Here is a 7,777-nt window from a genome sequence, read left to right on the forward strand (position 1 = left end):
TCATCTTAACAGTCGTTTCAATAATAGCAATACAGAACTTAACCATTTGGATGTTAATGTTAATAGGTTAAAAGATGAAGGTCTAGTTATGGATATTCAAGTTATTTGTCAGTAAATAGAATTGGCAAGCTGAGACTTCATCTATAATTTTTTTTCATATAATAATAATAATAATAATAATAATAATAATAATAATAATAATAATAATAATAATAATAATAATAATAATAATAATAATAATAATAATAATAACCTCATCATAAGCATTCTGCTTTTTCCAGCCTTCAGCGAAAAAAAATAAAAGTGAAAGAATTTTGTAGCTGGAAATCATAAAATAGATATGAAGTTTAGCGTGAGACGGAGCTTTGCTAAGACTTGGATCTTTATATTATTATTATTATTTTTTTTTTTTTTTTGCTCTATCTATTATTATTATTATTATTATTATTATTATTTATTATTATTATTATTATTATTATTATTATTATTATTATTGTTTATTTTTTTTTTATTTTTATTTTTTTTTTGCTCTATCACAGTCCTCCAATTTGACTGGGTGGTATTTATAGTGTGGGGGTTCCGGGTTGCATCCTGCCTCCTTAGGAGTCCATCACTTTTCTTACTATGTGCGCCGTTTCTAGGATCACACACTTCTGCATGAGTAGCTCCAGGACTCATGCAGAAGTGTGTGATCTAGAAACGGCACACATAGTAAGAAAAGTGATGGACTCCTAAGGAGGCAGGATGCAACCCGGAACCCCACACTATAAATACCACCCAGTCGAATTGGAGGACTGTGATAGAGCAAAAAAAAAAAAAAAAAATAATAATAATAATAAGTAATAATAATAATAATAATAATAATAATAATAATAATAATAATAATAATAATAATAATAATAATATAAAGATCCAAGTCTAGCAAAGCTCCGTCTCACGCTAAACTTCATATCTATTTTTATGATTTCCAGCTACAAAATTCTTTCACTTTTATTTTTTTTCGCTGAAGTCTGGAAACAGCAGAATGCTTATGATGAGGTAGCTGTCTTCATGGATAAATCTTCATAAAAAAAGAATATACATTTTGCATATTACCCTCTGAATCATTTCCTATCGTCAACCTTATGTCGCCCACAAGGTCCAAAGAAAAAGGACGTATCCTATCTTACCTACCTCTGACGATTAAGTCGGAGTTTTCTGTACAAACGTATCTTCTTTGTGTGTGTGTATATATATATATATATATATATATATATATATATATATATATATAATCCTTGTTTTTTTTTTCCATTATTCCTTGTTTCCAACTTAGTGCTGATTTTGTCATTTTTTTTATTCAGTTGTTTTGTTTTAAGGAGACACTTTCTCATATTTTCCCATAATACTTCTTCTTCGGTTGTTTGTGCTCATGCCTAAGAAGAGGAACCAACAGAAAGTTTGACTTACCTTCTGACAGAAATGGTTGAAAATATAAATATTTCTGAGAAGTGGAAAGATATGATAATTGTTCCATTGCACAAAGAAGGGATCAGAATGGAAACAAAACAGGAAGAGAATTTTAGTTATGAGAACAATATTAATTAAGAATGGAAAAATCAAAACGAAATATAAGAAGGCACCATTGTGGACACACACACACACACACGGCAAGAATGCTGATTGAATCCACTAACAGTGACTGCAGTAGTCGACTGTAACCTGGGTGGACAAATATCTATGTGATTTTGTCACTCATGATAAGTTATAGATTTGAGGAATCTTTTTAAAGCAATAGGAAAAATAGTATAATGGAAAGAAGCGTCATTTGTGTAGAGAATGGACGATAACGGTAAAGAACTATACGTAGGTAACAGTCCTACAGGTTTAAGGGAAGGCACTGAAACTGAAGACAAAGACAAGTAACTATATTTGGACCAAAGTTGTGCAGCATTGTGACAGGTAAAGTCAATGCCATAAGTAGGAAAAATGCTATATTACTAGGAAATATTGAAACGGAATCTTTGATATTTCGTAGTTGACAACAGTGAGGACAGAAGGAATAGAATATTATATTATGGGAAATTATCATGATCTTAAGCTCACAAAGAAGACTGTAATCAGTTCATATTATATATATATATATATAATATTATATATATATAAATATATATATATATATATATATATATATATATATCTCTCTCTCTCTCCTTCTCTCTCTCCTCTCTTTTCCCCCCCCCCCCCCTCTCTCTCTTCCTTCCTCCTCTCACTTCTTCTCTCTCTCTCTCGTCCCTCTACTCTTCTTCCCAGCTGGTTCCCATATGGGGTCGCTTTTTTTTCCCTACCGTTTCGGGCCTGTCGGGTGCCGTTTCCATCTGATTCTACTATATATATATATATATATATATATATATATATATATATATATATACATATATATATTATATAATATATATATATATATATATATATATATATATATATATATATATGTGTGTGTGTGTGTGTGTGTGTGTGTGTGTGTGTTGTGTGTGTGTGTGTGTGTGTGTGTGTGGAATCTACAGATCAGTTTGTTAAAACCTTTTTACCAGCTTTACATTTATTAGTAATAATCACAAACGGGCCTTGAACTTTCGACTTCTTCGAACTTTTTTTTAGAAACGCTTGTGACACTACAATGTTCCCGTTAGTTCTGTATCATATTCTCCCCTTACAAACCTTCTCCTAAGTATTTGTTATTGTTTTTAAAACTTTGGACATCCAATTGTATCTCAAATTTCATAAGGCCTCCTTCTATACTTTCTTATGTTTAAATAAAACTTAAAGGCAGGTCAGTCTCATTTAGTGAGACTTCTAAAGATTTGTTGTTAAATGAATTGCAAAATAAAAATATTTAAATGGTTTAAATAAGTTAAGACTAATATTTTAATAGTTTAAATAAGTTAAGACTAGTATTCTAAGTGATAAGTATGTTTACGGAACGTATATTATTCTTTGTGCAATTTTGAACGTCAAAGATGTAAACAACTGCATCTGAGCACCCATTAACAGACCGGGCATTCGACGTCGAGTATGTTAGGAAATCTGGCAGCAATATGAAAACTATAATGGTTCTTGAAATTTTTGTCGTATATCGGTAACGTCTATGCTTATCTTGTTAAATATTCAAACAAATTCAAATTATATAGATTTATAATACCCTTTAAACTGATACCCCCTATATCATGAGATACATTACTGAGAGACATATCACTGGAGTAGATAAATGTTTTTGGGAGTCTGAGAGGACTATTAATCAATTAAATGAATAAATTTTACAAGATAATGATGTATTAATTATTTATAAATGAGTAAATTCTAGCTTATTCAAACGGTTGTGTATATGTTGCTATTATTTATTCTTTTGTAAGGTTGGCGTCTAGCTGAGAGCTATTATAAAAATTCGAGTACCCGGCTGGGACGGGGTGGCGTTTATCATCATCCGATCCCAAAACCTCAAGAGAAAAGACTCGTCACCCAAACAGACGCGTATCTGTTCCTACTCCCCGTTTTAGGAAGTGGAGTTATCATAAAAAAATCGCAATCTGCCGTACTTTAGTGATGAGCCGGTTACCGAATCCGTTCCTTAGTGGGCAAGGAAACCAACAGCGTACTCCGCAGCGTCCTCCCACGCCTGGATTCTTAATGATGACGAGACCTCCCGTAGGGTCCAACCAGTTTGGGGGAGCTCATTATCAAAGTCCCTCGTCGCAGTCGGAAAATTTTATCCCTTTCTCCAACATTGGTGGTAACAGCAGTGGTAATACCCAGGGACATGGTCGCTACAACTATAACAGAAATAATGGTGGTGGACGACACGGTAACAACACCCCAAGGTTTGCCCATCCCTACCAGCAATCCCCTGGCGGAAGGATGCCTAGCCCTCGAAGCCATCACGGGCAGGGACACAGCCATGGATTTAATAATACCCCCGGTGGAAGATTTAACGCAAATTCATCTGGTATGAATTATTCTACTCCCCGGGGAAGTTTTAGTGCCACTCCTGGAGCAAGATTTAGTGGTGGTGGAGGAGGTCGGAGAGACAGTTTCAAGAGATCACCGAATACTAAGGGTCGTTTAATGACTTCAACACTCCAGACTCCAATGGAAACAACAAAGGTGGTTGGGATAGGTCAAGAGGTAGGGGTCCAATATCAAGTATACCCATAGATAAATTTATCAGTGACAACATGGTTGGAGATCCATGGGTTGAATTTTATGATGGATCACATGGTGGTCAAGTTGAACAATTGAACCAAAATGATAGTGGATGTTTAGAAGATTCAGAAATAATCATTGACTCGGACACCAGTGCAAGAGTTGAAAATTCTTTTGACGATGTAATAAGTGATACAGAAGTAGATAGCTCCCAGTCATGACACGGGTAGTGATTCGCCAAACATTGCCACATCGTCAACATCTGAAAAGGACACAGGGTAGTGGATACCTGGGAGTGATACCTAGTGTAAATTGTTAGTCGTTCATTAGACTTGAAGAAAGTTACTGCCTTTTTTCTCCAATTCCTAGCCTAGTACAAAATATACACATCTTCATTGGTCTACCCTCGTTGTGAATTATATTTGCATTCTTTGGTATCCAAACATGTATTTTGTTAGGTTAGAAAGCAGTGGTTATATACGAAGTTCTTTATATATTAAACTCAGTAATAATGTTTTGGTATTTTGTTGTATATGAATTATGTTGGAAAATTGCTAGTTTCTAGTGATATTCATTTGAACATATGAAAATAATCTCTTGATGAAAGACCTGCCATTTTAAAGTTCAAAAACTGATATATCTAGGTAGTTATGCTCATTATTTTTCTTAGGTATGATTCCCGTATTGTGTCCAATTAGGAAGATGCACTTTTTCATTTTATTTATTTATCTACAACTTCACACTTAGTACATATAGTACAAAACTGAAAACCGTATGTACAAAATCTTTAATGAGTTGGTATATTTCTATTTAGATTTCATAAATGCATTCTTGTAGATTTAAAAGTTGGTTACTGTCAGTGCTTGAGGGTGTAAGAGATCCTAGTTGTTTGAAGTGTAAATTATGAAAAATAGTAATATTGTTAAATGTTTTTGTAGTTTGAAACAATATCTGCTTATGAATTTTTTTGTATGCTTATTTTTAGATATCACAAGAAACTTTTGTACCTGTGAGTCTGCCTCATTCTGAAATTTTATGACATTAAGAAGTTGATAAATACAAAAGAAAGGTTCCCTTGGGGTCACAATTTAAGGGATAATGAGTTTTCCGATTATAGCATTCATGTACTGTTTTGAGCTTGTGAGTTACCTGAAAAGGATGTAAATTTGTCTGTGGTTATGCTTGAATTTACTATGATGTGCAATATATTAGTATATTATGATAGGTTTATTTATATTACAAAATATTTGTATTTAAGTTTATCAGTCAAATTACTGGTATTCCATCATTTAAGTGCCAGTATAATGTTATACTATTAGGGAAATTATATTTCCATAATTATAAACTTGAGGAGTATATTTTCATTATTACCATGAAACACTAGTCATGCTGCACAATTGTAGTTCTTCTTTTGGTTAGGACTGTAGTACAGTAGGCTATCAGAAGATGGGCTAGTCATAAGTGCACTATTTACTAGCTCACATAGATTTTTTTTCCTCTAAAATATTGATTGAATGTAAAACCAGTGATCTACCCAGTTGAAGCGAAAGTGCTGGATGGATTGTTGTCTATTTTATAGATTCTTGTGTGTTAGTAGCAATTCCGATTACCTGCTATTTTGTATAAATAAATAGAGAAGAAAAAGTTCAGTGCTTTTATGCATACAGATTGGTTGCTAAATGTCACATGGAAGGTGTTTTGGTGAATTTTTTTTATGTGGTAACCTAACTGCATCCTTGGGCTTATAGTTATTAACATTTGTTATTTTTGAAAGGGTATGATGCAGAATTGTAACAGCCATGGTGCACTGTATATTATTTCTTTTGTCTCATTATATTGTTTGATTTATCACAAACATATTTGGAAGCCTAGTGAATTGTTCTTACCAATTTGCTGTAATTGTTCCTTGCCCATTGGATATGTTTGCACAATTTGCTAGCAAAAAAAAAAAAAAATTGGAATGAGTTTCCAACCAATTTTGTAGTTCAGTAATATTATCAACTAAGTATGTATGAGCATATCTCTTCATTACAGTACATTCATAAGATCTACACATTTGTGTTATACTAGCCAAGAGATAAGGCAGTTTTTTGATGAAGGAAAACAATTAATTTAACTGGAATCCTAATTTTTGTACATGAACTTTCCTGCCAGATATATACTTAGCTTACGTCTCCTGACGTCACGACAGAATTCAAAACTCGCGGCAAATGCGACAGGTAGGTCAGGTGATCTACCCACCCGCCGCTGGGTGGCAGTTGTCTGAACCAATCCCCCTTTCCAGTCATAATTTTTCTGTCGCCGGTGTTGACTACATCTGTTGTTGACACCTCTCGATTTTTTTTTTTGGGGGGGGTTTTGAATTATTACTCGTTTTCGCCCTGGATTGTTTCAACGGACTTTTGGTGAAGTACCTGCTCCTTGGCTTGGCATTTGCGATTTGTGGACCGGTTTTGGATTATTCTTTTGATTATCTTGGAATTTCATTATGTCTGATTTGGAAATTAAGAAATCAACTATGTTCAGAGTTTGTTCTGTTACCGATTGTAAGGTGAGGCTACCGAAAGCTGCGGTAGACCCTCACACAGTATGCATGAGGTGTAGGGGGAGGGGGAATGACTGCTCATTATTAACCCTTGTAATGAATGTGGTAATTTGAATGAAGAAGAAGGAAGGCGCTTTTCTTCTTATGTAAGAAAGCTTGAGAAGGACAAGGTTAGGAAAGCTTCATCTAGGAGTTCTAGTAGGTCTCGCGCTAGCGAGTTTGAAGTTGATAACCCTGTTGTAGACGTAGCGCCTTTAAACCAGTTTCAGCCCCTGCTTCCTGCACCGAACCCGAAGATGCGCCTTCGGAGGTGGAAACTATGAGAGCCACTATTCGCAGCATGGAGCTGAAAATTAAAGTGCTAGAAGGTAAGAGTGATAGCAATTTGTGCAGTGATCCCAGTGCAGTGGAGGGTGCGTCTGATCGGCTCCCTAATGCTTCTAGGCCTAGACCTCTTCCAGACTCCCAGACCCAGTGGAGGAGGAAAGTCGAAAGCCGCAGGAAGGTTAGGAGAACCCCCACCGGTCAGGCGTCCCCTCGGTAGCGCCTGATGTTCGATCCCAGGCTACCTTGGATCGCACCAAGAGAGAAGTCTTACGGCAATGCTTCTTCTCGTCTTCGCCTTCTCCTTCGCCCAAACGTGGTTGGAGCTCTCGGAAGCTTCTCGGCCGTCGAAGAGAGCCTGGCAGGCCTTCTTCCGCGCTCCCCTCCAGCCCTGAAGTTTTTTCGGAAAATCCTGATTGGATGCCAAGAAACCGAGGATTTCTTTGGAGTTTCGCTCTCCTAGTAAGGATCGAGCTGCTGTATTCTCCCGTGAAGGACTTTGTTAAGTCTCCTACACGTGTGTTGGCTAGTCTGCAGGCGCAGATTACGGCTCTGGCTGACTCCTTGATTGTGAATGCTGGTCGTAGGAAGGACGTCTCGCTCCCGGTAAAGAAGTCCAGGCGCTCTTCTCCAGGCTTACGCTATTCGTCAGTAACTGCCCTCTCTCCAGGAGTGGATCGTAGTACGAGGCGCTCTCCTGCGGACATCGTTTCTCCGTATCGGACAAGG

This window comes from Macrobrachium nipponense, chromosome 28 (genome assembly GCF_015104395.2).
Source record: "Macrobrachium nipponense isolate FS-2020 chromosome 28, ASM1510439v2, whole genome shotgun sequence".
In the NCBI taxonomy this organism is placed as follows: Eukaryota; Metazoa; Arthropoda; class Malacostraca; order Decapoda; family Palaemonidae; genus Macrobrachium; species Macrobrachium nipponense.